This window comes from Zootoca vivipara, chromosome 3 (genome assembly GCF_963506605.1).
Source record: "Zootoca vivipara chromosome 3, rZooViv1.1, whole genome shotgun sequence".
Taxonomy (NCBI): Eukaryota; Metazoa; Chordata; class Lepidosauria; order Squamata; family Lacertidae; genus Zootoca; species Zootoca vivipara.
The window spans coordinates 72,178,578-72,197,963 of record NC_083278.1 but is presented as its reverse complement, the minus strand read 5'-3'; positions in this window follow the sequence as shown (position 1 = coordinate 72,197,963).

The window sequence follows — 19,386 nt, the reverse complement described above, 5'->3', positions numbered from 1 at the left end:
AATTTATGTCTCTGCAGGTTCCTTGTCCCATTTTTTCACTTTGTGGCCCAGAGTAAAGTTTCCCCATTTCTGTGTACCAGCTGGCAAATTATTAATATAATTATTATTGTGTATAGGCATCAAACACCCACAGTTTGATATATTGTCTGCAGATGTTCACTCTCTCTGATTACAGGTTATGAATGGGAAACACTGACTAATATTCTTTGTGTGGGAGGGCATGAATCAATTGTAAAGTTTTTTTCCTGCAGTAGAGTTGGCTACCACCAGGTGGCATAACTGGTCCTTTGAAGTGAATTAAGATATCCCTAGTTAGGAGAAACAGCAGATCATCTGTGTTTGGACAGAACAAATGGCTGCCAAGTTAAAATATAAAATGTTACTCTTAACATGGAATTGTTCCTAACAGTTTTCAAAGCAAGACTGCTTATATAAGAATTGCTATATGAAATATTTACCCTAAACCAGGCATCCCCAAACTTCGGCCCTCCAGATGTTTTGGACTACAATTCCCATCATCCCTGACCACTGGTCCTGTTAGCTAGGGATAATGGGAGTTGTAGGCCAAAACATCTGGAGGGCCGCAGTTTGGGGGTGCCTGCCCTAAACCGTCTAGGAAGATAGTTTAACTTCATTTAGTACTGAGAGCATTTGACCTTCAATTCCTGGCTTCTCAGCAATTTCACCTTAAAACAGCAGTTCAGAGATGGGAATGTGGCAAAGTCAAATAATTAACTGAGATAAAATAGTTCAGTGTTTAGGGAGAGTGCAACCATGAGCGTGCAAATCAAGAATAAAACTGGAGACCTGTAGCATCCTTTAAAAAGGTAAAGGGACCCCTGACCGTTAGGTCCAGTTGTGACTGACTCTGGGGTTGCCATTTACCTTCCTGCTGTTGCTGTTGTTTAGTCGTGTCCGACTCTTCGTGACCCCATGGACCAGAGCACACCAGGCACTCCTGTCTTCCACTGCCTCCCGCAGCTTGGTCAAACTCATGTTCGTAGTTTCAAGAACACTGTCCCACTGTCCAACGAACCTCTGTCGTCCCCTTCTTGTGCCCTCAATCTTTCCCAACATCAGGGTCTTTTCCAGGGAGTCTTCCCTTCTCATAAGGTGGCCAGAGTATTGGAGCCTCAGCTTCAGGATCTGTCCTTCCAGTGAGCATTCGGGGCTGATTTCCTTAAGAATGGATAGGTTTGATCTTCTTGCAGTCCATGGGGCTTGCAAGAGTCTCCTCCAGCACCATAATTCAAAAGCATCAATTCTTCGACAATCAGCCTTCTTTATGGTCCAGCTCTCACTTCCATACATCACTACTGGGAAAACCATAGCTTTAACTATATGGACCTTTGTCGGCAAGGTGATGTCTGCTTTTTAAGATGCTGTCTAGGTTTGTCATTGCTTTTCTCCCAAGAAGCAGGCGTCTTTTAATTTCGTGACTGCTGTCACCATCTGCAGTGATCATGGAGCCCAAGAAAGTAAAATCTCTCACTGCCTCCATTTCTTCCCCTTCTACTTGCCAGGAGGTGATGGGACCAGTGGCCATGATCTTGGTTTTTCTTGATGTTGAGCTTCAGACCATATTTTGTGCTCTCCTCTTTCACCCTCATTAAAAGGTTCTTTAATTCCTCCTCACTTTCTGCCATCAAGGTTGTGTCATCTGCATATCTGAGGTTGATATCTTGATTCCAGTTTGGGATTCATCCAGTCTAGCCTTTCATATGATGAATTCTGCATATAAGTTAAATAAGCAGGGAGACAATATACAGCCTTCCCGCTGTAGCGGTACCTATTTATCTACTTGCACTTTGACGTGCTTTTGAACTGCAGGAGCAGGGACCGAGCAACGGGAGCTCACCCCGTCGTGGGGATTCAAACTGCCAACCTTCTGATCGGCAAGCCCTAGGCTCTGTGGTTTAACCCACAGCGCCACCCGCGTCCTGTTGCATCCTTTACTTCACCTTAAACTGCCTTCTAAACTCAAATTACTAAGCACATACACACACACCATTCCTAGTTCAAGTGCTTGAATTAACTTGGTTTTTCCCTTATCTGAGAAATTCCCACCTGCCCAGTATTGCTATGCAACTCAAGGCTTGCATTTCTAAAGACCAAGCATCTGCAGAGGGATGAAATATAGATAGTCTGGAGCATGGTGTTATTGGATTTGACTAGGCTATGCTGAATTGATCAGTTTGCTGGTAAATACAGGGAAGAGGCAAATAACTACACTGTCCCAGGAACTGTAGGGAAACTAATGCTTCCAGTTATGCTGGACTACAGCTCTGACTTGGCCATGCTAGCTGGGGCAAGAAAGTAAAAGTTTGAAAAGCTAATATTATTGTTTTTCACCTAGAATTCAGCAGTTGGCGGAGCCATGTCATTGTGCATCAGTCCACAAGCTAGCTTATTATTTAACCTGCAACCTCAACCACAAAGGTGTCAAACATAATAATGGAGTGACAAAACATAAGAACTGGGGGTGGAGCTGGGAATATTATGTCACAATCCGTTACTACACGACTACCTCATCACATTGCAAACTTTCCACTCAAAACTGCATTTTCAATAGGAAAAAAGGTCCCTTTTAACAACCTGCTAGCACGTTCCACAATCAACAGCCCAGAAGTAAGCAATTGGCTTGTCGGCTCTGATGTCATGGAAGGCTTAGGTCTTGACTTAGATTGCTGAGTGCTGATTGAAACTTGGTATACATTTGAGCAGATGTGGTTCTAATGGTTCAAGTATTATGCCAAAAGTAGAGCCATTCAGATCCTCACTTAACTATGAAGCCAACCTTGGCTCAGTCACTCTCAGCTGAACCTGCTTTACTGGGTTGTGAGGATAAACCAGGAAGGGAATGATTTTTTTGTTAATTTGTATAAAGATTGCATAGAAAGCATGAATGTGGAATTGCTGCCTTGCAAATGCAAATCAACATCCATGTCAGAGGCTTTCAATACAAACAAACATTATATTTGCTTCTTAAGAACTATGTAAGACCTATGTGATTAACTCTATGTTTCATCCAATATTTGCATGATTATACTCTTGGTCATGCTAAGGCAAAGCAGTTTATCAAATACCTTGAAGCAATCACAAAGTAATTGTGCCTGATTTTGTTTTACCAGTGCAACAGACCATGCCCCATGTCCCATACAATATAGCAAGAAGATTGAAAGCAATCATGTGCTGCTGTCATAAAGTCTTGTACAGGACTAGCTCCAGCACCTTGGCAATACTGCTCCTCAAACAAACCTAGGTCATTATGATTGTCAAACATACCTAATAGCATCCGTATAGCTTACAGTTAATCATTCAGCCCATTCTGTGTAAAAGACCAAGGCCATCTCATCACAGTTATAAAACAAGGGACTGAAAATCCCGCTTTTTAATGGGATAATGAGTTTATTCTGAGTTAATGGATCATCTTCCTAAGTGGGCCATCTGGTACATCAGTCAAGCCATTCTCTTCCTTGATCATATCATCCCAATCCCCAATGTCCCCAAAACTGGGAAGAGTCCCATTTATTAAATTCAGTGTGCATTTTGGTATGCAGAAGTTCCACCGAAAGCTATGGGACCTGTAGGCATTGTTAAACCGTCCGTGCCCGGATTGTCTTGTTTTTAATCAATATTTAGCATTCAATGTGAACTAGAACTTTTCCGTGATTTTGTAGGCTTCAGCTATAACAACCAGGATGTGACTAGGAGTGAAATATTATCTCAACAGATGATATGAGCTATGGCCTTCCTTGAAGCTCAAGCATTCCACTGCCAGAGTGCCCAGAAACAGGCACCAAAGTCTTTCTACAATTTAAGCCTTTATTGGCAGTTCTGTAAGACCTCCATGTATACATGAAAAGAAGGGAGATATGAACACTAGTATTTATCCCTAATTGAAAGCCCACAGTCACCACAAAAGTGGGGTTAGGTAGCACTAGTAACAACCGCAGAATCTGATCTGGAAACAATTCAGGACAATGCATGTATTGGTTTGCCCCTTTCATTGTTCAGGTTTTGTGGTTGAGCTACTTGCACATTGCAGTGTGGTTTCCCTAGTTCAGGTGAGAGGATTTCCTGTGAGCCAGAAGGTGGAGCCCTCTCCCTCTCTCTTTCCACCCAGCCAGCTGTTGCTCTTTAACCATGCCACAAGGCCTGCTAACAACACAAGCACAATTGCTGGGGCATGGAAGATGCATGGCAGCTATGAGCCACTTTACCCAACAACCCTTGGGCTCTATGGATGGAAGCCAGCACAATTCTGAACTGTCCTCAACTAAGCTCAGACCCCAGCCCAACCCAAATCAACTCCCCCCCCCCGTCCCGAGTTGCATGTAGAATAAAGTTACCAGATTTTTTGAATCTGGGGACACTTTTCAACTTCAATGGGTTTTGTATGGGGACTGATTTGTAAATCCAGGGACTGTCCCCGGGAAACAGGGACATCCGGTAACCTTAATGTAGAAACCTTCTGCTCCATTAACTTTGGTGCAGATGTCTTGTCTTTTGATTTGAAAGAAAACCTAAAATTTCCACTTAAAAGCAGAGTTTAAAGTTGCGCAAAAATCCATAGGTGGTTTAGAGAAGTTGTAAAACTGAATCACAATACACATAATAAAATAATATAAATAATAATCAGAATACTTATTATTGCTACTTTAATTCATTGCTTGCCTTTCAACAGAAAGACCCAGGGATTATGCAAGATCTAAATGGAACCCCAGCCACTGAATTTTGGACCAATTGTAGTTCCTGAGTTGTCTTCAAGGGCAGCCCCACATAGAACGCATTGCAATAATCCAATTTGGAAATTATCAGAGAATGGGATGAAGTGGCCAAGTTATTTAAAACAGCAGTTAAGCAACTGAACAGGTTAATGCTCTCAAACATCCAAACAGTGATTTCCAACTGTTTAGTGACGTCAGTCCACTTACAGGTTTGGATCATAGCTGTCAAGTTTTCCCTTTTCTCACGAGGAAGCCTATTCAGCATAAGGGAATGTCCCTTAGAAAAAGGGAGAACTTGACAGCTATGGTTTGGATGCCCATTTTGGAGCAGAATCTGAAGTTATTTTGGCTAGGAGCAAACATCAGGGGGCAGCATTGAGTTGCTATCACTGGCTTCAGGGGGGAAGTGCTTTGGGCCTGAGACACAGAGAGATTTAACCAACCTGAACAGCTTTTATTCAGTTTCAGTTCTTCTGCTCCACATTAATGATATTCACCCATCCAAATAGCATGGGAAATCTTCAAAGATCATTTTGAGATCTAACGTGAAAAGGGCCTTTGCTGTTGAGGCTTCAGTCTCAACTACAGGGCCAGCAAAACTGTGGGTGAGGTCAGAATAGAGATTTATTAGATTTCAAATAAACAGTGAACATTTGTTAGCAAAAAGGAGAGATTTGTTTCCTATTTGGATGTAAAAATTACATTCTAATGTCAAACTACCTATTCCAGATACATTTTTCACCATATACAGGTAATATAGTCACCTGATCTAAGTTGGCTTTCAATAAAGAATACATAATGAAACAGATCCCTTTTGAAAGTTAATAATTTCAGTGGATGAATTTCCAGTTTTTACTTTGAAATCACCAGAATGAAAAATTTTCAGCCTGAATTATTGCACCAATATGAATGTATATCACTGAGAAGCTGTCAACTTCCAAAATGAGGGAACTTTTGTATTTAATGTGAATTCATTTGGGGAAACATAATTTAGGCCTATGTATCATATGCTCAAGGAAAATAAACTAACAAGGCGGCTATTATATCCTTACTTTTCAAGCACTCTCTGGTGTTGGGACATTAGATTAATGGGTTATTAATAAACTAATAGGCTATGTGCTCATTTTCTTTCTACTGGCAAGCTATGCTATGTTAACATTTGACCAGTGGTACACAGAAATTAAGGGACACGGGTGGTTCTGTGGTCTAAAACATTGAGCCTAGAACTTGCTGATCAGAAGGTTGGCGATTCGAATCCCCGCGACGGGGTGAACTCCCGTTGCTCGATCCCTGCTCCTGCCCACCTAGCAGTTCGAAAGCACTTCAAAGTGCAAGTAGATAAATAGGTACCGCTCCAGCAGGAAGGTAAACAACGTTTCCGTGCGCTGCTCTGGTTTTGCCAGAAGCAGCTTAGTCATCCTGGCCACATGACCCGGAAGCTGTATGCCGGCTCCCTCGGCCAGTAAAGCGAGATGAGCGCTGCAACCCCAGAGTCGTTCACGACTGGACTGAACGGTCAGGGGTCCCTTTACCTTACACAGAAATAAAAGAGATGAACTTCTAGGTGCTGGCAATGAGGGAGGTGGTGAGTTTCATATGATTTGTGACACTGATGTGTGAAATTTTGGGGTCACCAAGTGATATTCAACTGCTCAGAACCTAGTCTTTGTGGATGTGGTGGAGAATTGCACTACACTTCCAGAAGGGCACAAAAAGGAAATTTAGTGCTTGTTGAAGCCATCCTTAACACTGGATGAGAGGGTTTCTGGATTTCATCATGAAAAATGATGAATTTCCTATGATTTACTTTAAAAGAATTATTAAATCAGTGTATGCATGACCACAATCAAATCATTTAAAATCATTTCTGCTTAAGATTTAACTATTGTTGCAATTTTAAAAGTTTTAAAGACTCATAAAGGCACATCAGCAAGGAAAAGCTAATGGAAGTAAATATGGGAACTAGGGGCACTCAGTTTCTGGTCTGTTTCATTGCCCCATGAGATCCACAAGTCTATTTAGTCCCAGTTCCTCGTTGCTCTGTGAATATTTCTTAAAATTACTTTTATTCAAATCCTTGAAAAATGCATTTCCATTTCAAGATTTTTCAAGATATTCCAACACATTTCACAAATATGTGTTGGAATTTGCAAAGGTCAAATTCCTCAAGCATCCTTTACAAAATCCATAAGTGCCGTTAAAATGAATGAGAACCGCACAAGAGCCCAGTTGTCATTATTTTATTTGTGTAGCTTGGCTGGTTTATACTTGTTTCAAAGGTTCATTTTTTGTAAGTTACTTTGCATTTCATTTTTTGGGGGGGAGGGGGAAATCAACAAATAAATATAAGGAAGAAGAAGAAATTTCAACAGGGCTTGTGCATAACTTCCCCCCAAATTATATCTATACATCAAATTTTATTTTAACTGTTTTGTTGGTTTTTCACTGTATGCATCAGTCTAGTTACCTTCAGACAAACAAATCCGCTTGAATAACGAAGCAGACCACTGGCCCATATTTACCCAATAACTAACATCTACTCCACGGGACGCTGTGGGTTAAACCACAGAGCCTAGGGCTTGCCGATCAGAAGTTCGGCGGTTTGAATCCCTGCGACAGGGTGAGCTCCTGTTGCTTGGTCCCTGCTCCTGCCAACCTAGCAGTTCGAAAGCACGAAGTACAAGTAGATAAATAGGTACCGCTCTGGCGGGAAGGTAAACAGTGTTTCCGTGCGCTGCTCTGGTTCGCCAGAAGCAGCTTAGTCATGCTGGCCACATGGCCCGGAAGCTGTACACCAGCTGCCTCAGTCAGTAAAGCGAGATGAGCACCGCAACCACAGAGTCATCCACGACTGGACGTAATGGTCAGGGATCCCTTTACCTTTAACATCTACTCCATCTAAAAACAACTCTCAGGTAGAGGCTTTCCCCATCCCTCCCAACTGAGATCCATTAACTGGAAGTGCTTGGAATTAAACCTGGGATGAAAGCATGGCCCCTCTGCAACTCAGCTGAGATGCAACTAACAAATATCTGCTTGGGTCCTGAAATAATTTAACTACGTTTCCAAGCACAGTTCAAAGTGTTGGTGCTGACCTTTAAAGCCCTAAATGGCCTCGGTCCAGTATACCTGAAGGAGCGTCTCCACCCCCATTGTTCTGCCCGGACACTGAGGTCCAGCGCCGAGGGCCTTCTGGCGGTTCCCTCATTGCGAGAAGCCAAGTTGCAGGGAACCAGGCAGAGGGCCTTCTCGGTGATGGCGCCCGCCCTGTGGAACGCCCTCCCATCAGATGTCAAAGAGAAAAACAGCTACCAGATTTTTAGAAGACATCTGAAGGCAGCCCTGTTTAAGGAGGCTTTTAATGTTTAATCGATTATTTTATTTCATTTTTCTGTTGGAAGCCGCCCAGAGTGGCTGGGGAAGCCCAGCCAGATGGGCGGGGTTTAAATAAATTTTATTATTATTAATTATTATTATTATATACAGGAAGTGCACAGAAGAAAAGCTTCCTGTCCCCTCTTCCCCTCTGCAAACATCTGCACCCTTTAAAAATAATATCATTTCTCTCCTACCTTCTTTCTCTACTTATTTCTCAACTTAAAGTAGTAATAGATTATGGCCGTGACCTGACTGCTGTGACCTCACCGCTGTTTTGTTTTGTTTTGTTTTTTGTTTTGTTTTGTTTTGTTGCAATCCAGATGTGTGGATTCACCCTGCAGAAACATGCACCATAATCAGTGTGGGCTTTAAAGGTTGCATGGAACTGCACAAACAGAATTCCACACACCCCTTTCTGCTCCCAGCCCATTAAAACCTGGCCAGTTTTGCTCTATATTATCTCTGAGAATAAGCTGTCTTTCCACGTGGTGGGTTTCCCATGTAACTTGATATCACGCACATGCCAGCGACCAAAGCTATTACCATACCTTTCATGCAGGGGGTATTTCTGTTCATATTAGATTTCAGGAAAGCCGGGCCTTCCTCACAAACCTCATGTTTTCCCCTCCCTCTCTAAAGTTTTGCTGGAGGTAGCATTTTAACTACTGCAGCATAATGAAGTGTGACATTAAGCAGATAGTTAATCCCATCCCTTAAGCAGATGTGGTAACAAACATGTCAGCGGCTGAAGGTGTTTATTTGCTAGCAGGGCAGAAGCAGGACCCGCAGTCTCATTAGTGCCACATTTACTACCACAGCCAAATGGACACTGAGACCGTTTGACAGTTTTAACAGCTGCTCTAGATTGAAAGATGTCCCAGGTCTCTCCCTTCACACTGCACTTAGAGGCTGTTTGACTTCAACAGAATTAGGCGGAATGTATTTTTAAAGGGATATTTTGCAGGGCAGTGCCCTTCCTATTAAAAGGGATATGGTACTTGTTTGGCATTGCCATGCAACATTAAAATGAGATTTGTCGCTTGTGCAATTCACATAATCTGGCTGGATAGGTCATGGGCATGTGTGTTGAAAACTGGCTTCACTCAGGGTCAAAAGGGTGGATGTCTCCATAAATGATTTTTATACAACACTAGCTGGCCCAGCCACCCGTTGCTGTGGCTCATCCCTGTGACTCCCCCCCCCTCTGTCCCGACCCATGACCTATTCTGTCCCCTACCCCCTACCCCACCCTGGCTCATCTCTGTGACTGGTCATACCCTGTCCCAACCCATGACCTACCCTGCCTACTCCTCCCCCCATCCCCGGCTCATCCCTGTGATTGGCCCCACCCTGTCCCAACCCATGACCTATTCCGCCCCCTCGGCCCAGTCTGCAATGCCAAGCTGAGATGATGTGGAGAGGGAAACTTTCCTAGCTGTAGTACCAGTGTAGCCATCACTAGAGGGCGCTCCCAGTATCCCCGGCTGTCTGAGTTTTGTGTTTTACCTGCTTTACCTGCCAAATGGTATGCAAACCCTCGCATATCCGATCCAAATTTGAATGCAATCGGTCAAGCAGTTTCGGTGAAAAGTAGAGACCAACAAACATGTCCCTTTTACATTTTTATATATAGAGATAAATAATTGTTTTAGAGAAAGAAATAGCCAGAGTTTTCACAAAAAGGTACTGCTTGTTGGGCCTTTAATAGACTTGATCACCCAGGATGGCCAATACATTCATAACAATCATGTCATCATCCCCACAGCTGTCTAATCCTGCTGCTGTGGCAAACTGCTGTCCCCTACAAAATGTTGGACCACACCATTATGTTCATCACTTGATGACAGTAAGATCAGATGATGGCTTGCATGTATGAATGGACCATTGCAAGCCTAACATCACAGACAGAACTCTCACATCACTCCGCATTCAATTCAAATGTAATTTCTTGTCAAGAGTCTGTTCAAGCATTCTACAGAGTGTCAGTAGGTGCTGCGTAATTCAGCATTGAGGAGTATATGCATGTGTGAAGAAGCCCTGAGACATCAGGACAAATATATATATTTGATGAAAGGCAGCAGCAATGGGTAATCTAGACCTACAAATGTTGGATTGCAGCACCCATAAGACCTGACCACTGGCCATATTGGTTTGGGTCAATGAGAGTTTGGTCATACAACATCTGCAAGGACACTGGTTCTCCATCCATGGTCTTGAGGCTGGCAAGAAAAATTCATTCAGTAAATTAATATGCTGCCTTTCATCATAAATAGCCTCAGGATGGTCTGCATTCATAAAACTTAAAATTGTAAAACACAGTATAACAAGTTAAGACTAGAACAAAACAGCAGAACAACACTGATTAATCACTCCCAAATGTCTTGGTGAAGAGTTATTAGTCGGCTAGTGTCAAAACACCAACCAAATTTCTTCCTCTGCAGATGAAATATGTGGGATGTATCATCAGTGAAACTGTCAAATACAACACTTCCTGTTGCCTAGAGTGGACACACAGGGAAATGTTGCTCCAGACAAGGAGGACTTCCTGTCACACCTGGTATGGAGCCTCCTCCCCCTGTGTATGATCAGTAGATGAGCCTAGCAGACCCTACAAAAGGGATAGCCATGCAGCCACCTTCCTCTTTTGCTCTTTTGCCATCTTCCTCTCTTCTGGCTCTTAGCCAGCACATGGCTCATCCTTACAGAGGATGGAAGCCACAAGGTAGAAAGTCTGAGGCCTAGCTCAGACTTCTTTTCTCTAGAAATGTAACTGTAACCACAAGACAAAGCCTGTCTTCACAGCACTGCATGTAAATAAACTTTCTCTTACTTTCAAACAAGACTCTATTGTTATTGTTATTTTTAAGAGGGAAATCAAAGGGGATACTTACCAGGAACAATCCAGACTGGACAAGCCAGATTGGATTGCTTAACTTAAATTCTAATGAATCCATCAACTTGCTTCCAGCAATCTGCAAGGGAATGTGCTCTGCTACTTGTTCACTAGCATGAGTGAGGAGGGATAATATTTAATCAATATATCCTCTCCTACTTTCCTCAACATTCCCACAAAATGAAGTCTTCTACTGACTATCAGTTTCCATGAGGATCTTCCCCATAATCCAGTTATTATCACAAATGACCTGTGTTTCCTCATTGGCTCGGAAAGTCTGTTTCCTCCATGCCCCAGGCCACCAGAATGGAACCCTCTGATGAAGCAAAACCACAAGAACTGAGGGAAAGCTGTACAAAAGAACCAAAACATTCACCTGAACACGGGGCTCAGTCAACTACAGAATAGAATGCGCAAGAGCAGAATCACAGCTTCGTGGCGCAGCCGCACATATCTGAGTGACAACTCTATAAAAAGCCATTAGTATCAAGACAGCATATACTAGTGCAACTTGCCTAGGTTATAGTAGCTGATACTTAATTTGATGGATACTCTGGAGCTTACATAACTCGTGCCTGATATCCTTGGAGTCTCAGTTTAACTCTTTGCTTTACAGGTTCCCTAGCCAGGAGATGCTCCCATGAGCCTTGCCATTTCAACCTGTGGGCTCCATTGCCTGACAGGCTGGCTTAAACATGGGCTAAATAATTAAAAATATGAGACAAAAATCGTGTCAGAATATCATGTCCTCCCTCAAAGAGGGCACGTGTTGCGGTGCGACCTGGCAACTGTGTTGTGGGTGGGCACGATTGGATAGCCACAACACCCTATTGGTAGGTCCCTTGATGCTGGGCTGAATCAGGCCAATGGGACGCTAGCCAAACTGATCAAGGGACCTGTATATGCCCATGCACCTGACTCAGAGCTTCCTCTTTTGGCATAGTGCATCAGAACACCCACCCACCTCTCCCTATTTTTAGGGCTTGCACGCTTGACCTTGCTATGCTGTCGTGTGTCGTCTGTTGTTGGGACAGGGGCACGGCAGGAATTTTCCCCACTTGGCTGATTGGCTGGTGCCATTTGGGTTTCGCCTGCCGCGTAGCAAATCGTCACAACTTGTAAGGTGGCAGATAGGCTCTGGTTCAGGTGATAGGGATGGGGGAACACTCTCGCCATCCCTATGTGAAGGGTATTCTGTTAAAGGAATCCAGGGACTCAATGGTTTGGTCAACCCTGCGAGGGGTTGTGCCCATGCCTGAGTCCAGGGGGACATCTGGGTGGCAGACATAGTCCGTCCCCGGCTTTCCGCCATTCCAGGTGTTCACCCTTGGCTGACCTATGCTGGTGCCCTGGGTCAGCGCTACCTGCAACAGTGCAGGAGCTAGTTGAACCAAAGCCTATGCAACAACTCACCTGATGTAATCAATAAAGTTGTGGCCTAAATTCTGCCAAAAACCAAACCAAAATTTGAGTTGTCTGAATTTATTTATAGGGTGAGGTTTAAAGGGCTAAACACACAATGAGCAAGGAAATCAGATGTGGAAAACTCAGTTGTATCTCCAGAAAACTGGAGGCTGCTTCTTTCATGTCCTTGAAACAACAGGTGTCAACTGGGGGATTGGCCATGTCTGAGCATTATTTAGCTGTTAATCCACTTTCCCCACCATTCAGATGAGACCATAGTAGTCCACACCTGCATTTATTTGTATATGAGAAACAAGTCTAACCTTTCCCAGGAAGCATCCCCTTATGTGCTTGCTAAAGCTATGCTCCTCCATTCAGCATCGCACCAGAAATAGTTATGAGCGAGGCTGGAAGAAGAAACGAAATCACCGAGGAATTAGTGGGTGTGGAAAGTGCAGTAGCAGAAAGTGACGATCGCTCTACCCACCCAAAGACGCTGAAGCAAGTCATCTGCAACCCTGAGTGGAGCAGTTTGGAGCCCAGTATCCCCCAATTTATTGAGATTGGTGTTGTTTGAGGGTAGAGATTGTGTGGACTACACAAGCAGCTGCAAACACACAGTAAATTCTGGTGCAGACAAGCTGTAGGACAGCAAGCAACAACACCTAAAGAAACAAACAAAGAAATAAATGGGATTCAGACACCACCAGCCTAGAATCTGTGGGATGTGTGCGACTGTGCTCAGAATTATACCTTTGATCCATTCATCCTGCCATTATTCAGATCAAGTGAAGACAGGCTTTAGAGAGGAACAGCAAGGCCTCTTCTGGCCTCAGAGCTTTCCATCCCATTTGAAATGACATGTCATGACGCATCAATACATATCATCACATCTGCCCGTTTGACAGAATTTGCTCCGCCACCGCCCGCGCCCACTGCCATTTAAAGTTGCACAGTAGGAAGACCTGCTTTCCTCTGGAGCTTCGCAACGGGAGGTCTCCCAAATTGTGTGTCAGTCTGTGTATGTCAGGGAGAGTGGGAAAATGGGGAGGGGGGGAGAGAGGGGTCTCAGGCCCAGAAGCCTGCCCTGGGCCGAGTGGTGGCAATAAGCAGCACGGGGATATTCAGAAATCAATAAGCTGACTGATCACAGGGCCTGGCGACTCTTCGGAGGAGCCGTTCCATGCACACGCTCAGGGGCCGAACATCTGTCAGGCAAACAAAAAGCAAACCAAGCAGAACAAAGGAGAGGATTATTTTCACTCAAGTTCTTCTTCAGTCTCAGCAGGCAATGTTCAAGCCGTTCTAGCATTCAAACTCTGAGGCCTTATGGAGTCCGGGCTGTCCGGGAAATGCCAAATGCTGTTACCAAAAGACAAAAGAGGGGAGTGAGGCGGGCGATGGAGGGGAGGAGGAGGAGATGCAGAACGTCTCCAAAACACAACCGCAGCACACAAGGATCAAAACTGGCGGAGTGGAACATGGCAGCCACACGCAAATGGCGTATCTAAGTTTTGTGTTCCTAAAGGGGAAAACTTTATCGCGTTTGTATTTGTGCCGAAAGGAAAAACCTGAGGAAATTCTTAATAGTGGAGAGCTGCTTTCCACCCAAGAGTTTCACTCTAAATGGGTCATTTCCCAATAATAGGAGATTCCCTCCACCCCCAATAAACAGAATTGTTTTAAATTAGTGTTCACCCATTCCATTTACTGATTTAAACACATGGCTTAATAATTTATAATTTTCATGAGTCTTTTTTACACACACACACACACACACACACACACACACACACACACACACACACGTCCCACCCACCCCCCCAAAAGAAAAACCCTGGATATTATTTTTTCCTCCATATTCCTGGTACTAAGATAAATGGAAACAAGGCTACGTTTACACAATAAGCTTCTTGTTAATACCAACATTTGAGGCTTTGAGTGCAGAAACAAGGCACAGATTATGACATCTTACTGCCTCTTTCTGTTTTGTAGTACAAACTCTACTTCTTCACATCCCACCTCGGAAACAGTTTGTAAGATCAGAAATTCAGATATGTGGGGGTGCTGTATACAAACCACCCTTTATATGCTGTACAAAATCTAGAGGAAAATGGTAGGCTGCAACCAGTTGCCCCCTGACGATGCATGGCGGAATAGTTGCAATAGCGTAGTTTTCCCCAACATGAGCCCTTCCAGATGTTTTGGGCATCTGTGTTGGCTGGGGCTGATTTGAGTTGTACTCCAAAACAACTGCAGGACGAAGGCTTGTATAACAGCACCCCACACACCTACACAATTCCACCGCATGCAGGGAAAGTGTTAATCTGTTTTATGCGCATGCAACCCAATATAGAATCCTGCTGTTTATGGAAAAATGGAGTGGCCTCTGTGGAAGAGGAAAGCAGATCCACTTGCCTTTGGCTTCAGATGTGCATGAAGCAGTATATGCAATGCATAATCGAGCACGTTTCAAGTGCGCTGCCCATCTCTATCCTGCCATCTGCATATACGTATTTGTTTCCGCACTCAAATGTGAATGACGATTTCCTTCCCTTTGTGCTTTTGATTTTTTGCTACTGTGACACCTCGATTCTTCATTTCACAGAGTAGTCACCACTGAAGTTCTTTGTCTTTATGAAGTGCGAGATACACAATTACCGCAAGCAGAGATTTCTAGCGGACCCAGCCTAAAGTTGTTGTTGTTGTTGTTGTTGTTGAAATTGAAATATTATTCTCCTCTGGAAAACGCTATTAGCAAAAAGATTATTCTGCCTTCTTATTTACTTCCTCTCTTCCACAGTAGTACTCTCTTCTGCCTTGCCACTTAGTGGAAGGAAAACATGTATAAACCACATGCATCTCTCCCTCTCTCTCTCTCTCTCTCTCTCTCTCTCTCTCTCTCTCTCTCTCTCTCTCTCTCTCTCTCTCTCTCTCTCTCTCTCTCTCCCCCAATCCATTTTTAGTCACGATGCTCATCAGGTGACATTCCTCCACTCACCAGCTTTCAGCCTAATGTACCTCGAGTTGTGAAGATAACATGAGAGATTGATAGGCAGACTTCTGCACCACTTCAGCTTTGGGAATGCCCGATTTTGGAATTTGTGACAGGTTTAATTATGGCTGCACACATAGCAGAAATGTAAAGCGCATTAAAACACACCCCCACACACCCCAAAGCCTGGAGGCTGTGTACACACTCTACCAGATGTCGTGAGTCTTTGGCCCTCCAGATGTGGCTGAACTACAACCCCCATTGTCCGTGGCCATTTGTCATACTTGCTGGGGCTGATAGGAGTTGTAGTTCAGACACATCTGCAAAGCCAAAGGTTCCTGACACCTGCGCTATACATTTAAAGCACATTTGAAGCACTCTTTCCCTCAAGCACTGTAGTTTACCCCTCACGGAGTTACAATTCCCAGTAGCACTATGGTGCCCGGAATTTTCCCAGAGGGAAATAATGTGATCCATGTGTGCTTTAAAGGTAGAGTGTATGTAGTGTGCAGTTTGTTGGGGCTGCTGGGAATTGTTGCACTGTTAGAGGTGGACAATTCCCAAGATTTGTGGGTGCCAGGGCCGGCCCTAAGGCAAGGCTGGGTGGCACAATGCGCCAGGCCGCCGGGCCGCCAGGGGGGTGCCGCGCTGCGCGCTGTGCCCGTCAGACAGCTGCGCTGGGAAACGGGGCGGGGGGGGGCCCGCCGGAGGGATCTTTGCACCATGGCGCCAGGGTGCCAGGCATGCTTAAGACGGCCCTGGTGGGTGCTTTAGATGTATGGGTTTTTACATAGCTGACAGCAGATTCCTGTGCTACATAGCTACATCACAAACTGCTTTTGGAAGTCCTCTCACCTCAGTTTCAAAATGTGTTTGCCATGTGACATGGGATACTGCCGTTCATGAAACATAAGCCTGGCATCCTTTGAGGCACCTGGAGCTAGTTCTTGGGTCCTACTCAGGTTGTCTAATCTGTTTGTTGTTGTTTTTACTAAAATGACAGGTGCCACTCTAGTCTCGATATCATCCTATGCTTTTATAGGTGTCATGGCCCTGCAGCTGGTCATCTTGTCGAGTCTATGAGAGCTGGCAATTGGTTCTTGGTTATCAATTTTCTCCCAAGCTGCTTTGCTTTAGGTGTGACTGATGGAGACCCGGCTACAGTTCAAGTCTGAATTATAATCTGATTATGCCGCAAAAGCCACCAGAGCAGGAGGGGAGAGAGAAGAAAAGGATAAGAATGTTGGCGCGCGAGAAAACCTCTGTTTTATGAATCGGTGGGAGAAACCTTTTTCAGAAAACGCCAATGCTCACTCTGTGGGCGAGGTCAGCTCACCAGCGAGAGGCGGAGGAGAGAACAAACAGTCCCAGACTGTGAGAAACACTCAAGAGATCAATCTAAATCAATTAGAAGACGACAGACGGGCAAATCTGAATTGTGCCGCGATAGCAAATATAATAACTTCCCCCCGCAAGTTAGGAAGTGGCTTTTGGAGAAGCCAGCTCTGGAAACGAGAAAGGGTTTTCGTCTTCTTTTATCATTATTATTATTAAATCAGCTCAATAGGGCAGGGGAAGCAGAGGGGCCTGCTGAAGTGGAAGCAATTTCTCTTAAGTGTATTTCATGGTAGTGTGGTGCTGAAAGGCAAAAAAGGGTGAAGGAATGGGGAACAGCTGGTAGATGGCAACCCTGTGCCAACAAAGGGGGGGAAATGTGGGGGGCGGCGAGTGAGGAGGAGGCTGGTATAAAAGGAAAGTGGTAAAAACTGATGACTCCTAACTTAATCTCTCTCTCTCTCTCTCTCTCTCTCTCTCTCTCTCTCTCTCTCTCTCTCTCTCTCTCTCTCTCTCTCCAGCTATGGGGCAGTATTGTCAGACTCCAGCTTCCCAGGGATTCTCACAGCAAGGGGAACCATTGTCCTCTGCTGGGGGGTGGGGGCCACAAAGATGGCATGCTGGGCTGGGAATAACTGCAGTTCTTCCCTCCCCCCACTAGCTCTTTCTCTATTAAAAGCCAATGGAATGTTGTCATTGCCGATGCACAATGTCTTGTACAGAATGCATCTCAGACTTCAAGTGGCTGACTATGGGCTCCTCTATAGTACATTTGCTTATTGGTATATACATTTGCTTCCTGGAAATGCTTCCTACAAAATGTAGCCCCTAACCTTTCCAGAACAGCATTAGAAAAGCCTGCTGGATCAGGCCAGAGGCCCACCTAGTTCAGCATCCTGTTCTCACAGCGGCCAACCAGTTGCGTGTGGGAATCCTGTGAGCGATATTCAACATTCCCTTCTCCTGTGGTTTCCAGTGACTGATATTCAGATACATACTGCCTCCAACACTGAAGCAATTATCGCCTTCCAAAGCAACTACTCTATTCTGAACTTAAGAATGGAAAGTGTAATGCTGTAGGTCCACCAAAGAGCTTTAAAGACTCTCTCAAGGCAAATCTACAAAACACCGACAACTGGGAAACACTGGCATGCGAGCGCTCCAATTGGAGAACAGCCTTTACCAAAGGTGTCATGGACTTTGAAGATGCTCAAACTCAGGACGGAAGGGATAAACGTGCTAAGAAGGCACCTTGATCAACTCCGGCCAAGAAAGCTATGTCCCCACTGTGGAAGGATTTGTGGATCAAGAATTGACCTTGACAGTCACTTATGGACTCACTGTTAGGACTGTGTTCATGGAAGATAATCTTATTCAGCTATGAGTGATCGCCAAAGAAGAGAGAGATAGAAGAAGCCTCCAACATTGAAGCAATTCCTTCAGTGGAGTGATGTCATTGCCTGAGACTTAACATCTTTCCGTTCCCTTCAATCACCCTTTCATATTTTGACTGAATGGTTCCTGTTATCCAAACATGGCAGCTTCATCAAACATGATGTAGCCAAGGCACCTTATTTCAGATCTCCCAGTTCCAAAAATGTTGTAAAGTTGGCTCCACAGCCCAAGACATCTCTCTCACACGCTATGTTTCCAACCCCCTCTCTCACATAGACACACTCCACAGTCATATTCTTTTTATGCAGGGTTAATTAAACCAGAACAGTTACATGCTCATTCCTTAACGCAAAGACTCAAGCCTCCAGGAAACACAGGGATAGCATAAGGTATGTGGATTTAGCCTGTGCTTTTGGAAAGATCAGCCAAACAAGCATGAGCAGCCCCAAAATACTTGCCTTAAGAGGTCCTGTGGACATGCTCTGGAGTAATTTCCCCCACTCACTTCACAGTGCAGTGAAAACTGATCTGTGTGATAGAACAATCAGATAACAACTTTGCTGCACAGGCAGCTGTAATGTGAACTAAGCTGTTTGATGAAGGCCAGCATTAGGTCACATGAATTGATTATATGTCTATCCTTTAAATAAACATTAAGGCTTCTATCCTAAGAGCATGTCTGTAAAAGTCTATAAAGCATCAGTGAGAAGTTTAACCTACTGCATTTGGACCTACGGCTGTAGCAGGGTGTAACAAAGCCATCCCCCACCCCCACCCCTATATGATACCTCCAAACATGCCAGGGTAAAGGACTGCAAAAAGCACCCCTAGACCATTATGTACCACATAATGAATGGAGAAGGCGAACTAAAATTCACTGGAAATACTTCTGTCATGCCTTGGAGTCTTAGGGCTCCTCCACACTTCCATTTCCCCAAAGGAAAACCTACCCTTTACTGGTAGGTAAACAGCAACCGGGTTTTCTGTGGGTTGCCATTTGTTCCAATTCAGCAGTAAAAGGCAGGTTTTCCAGAGGAAAGATGAGGGGCAAATGAGAAACCTTTCAGACCCATGTGTAGGAAGCATGCAAAGAGTGGAAAACCTCTCAGACCTGTGCTTTCTAGGTACGGCCCAAGCAGGAGTGTGGATGCGCCCTTAAACATATTGTTTAAGAAATATTGTTTTCTGCTGCTCCAGAGAAGCGGACACGGAGCAATGGATTCAAACTTCAAGAAAGAAGATTCCACCTAAACATT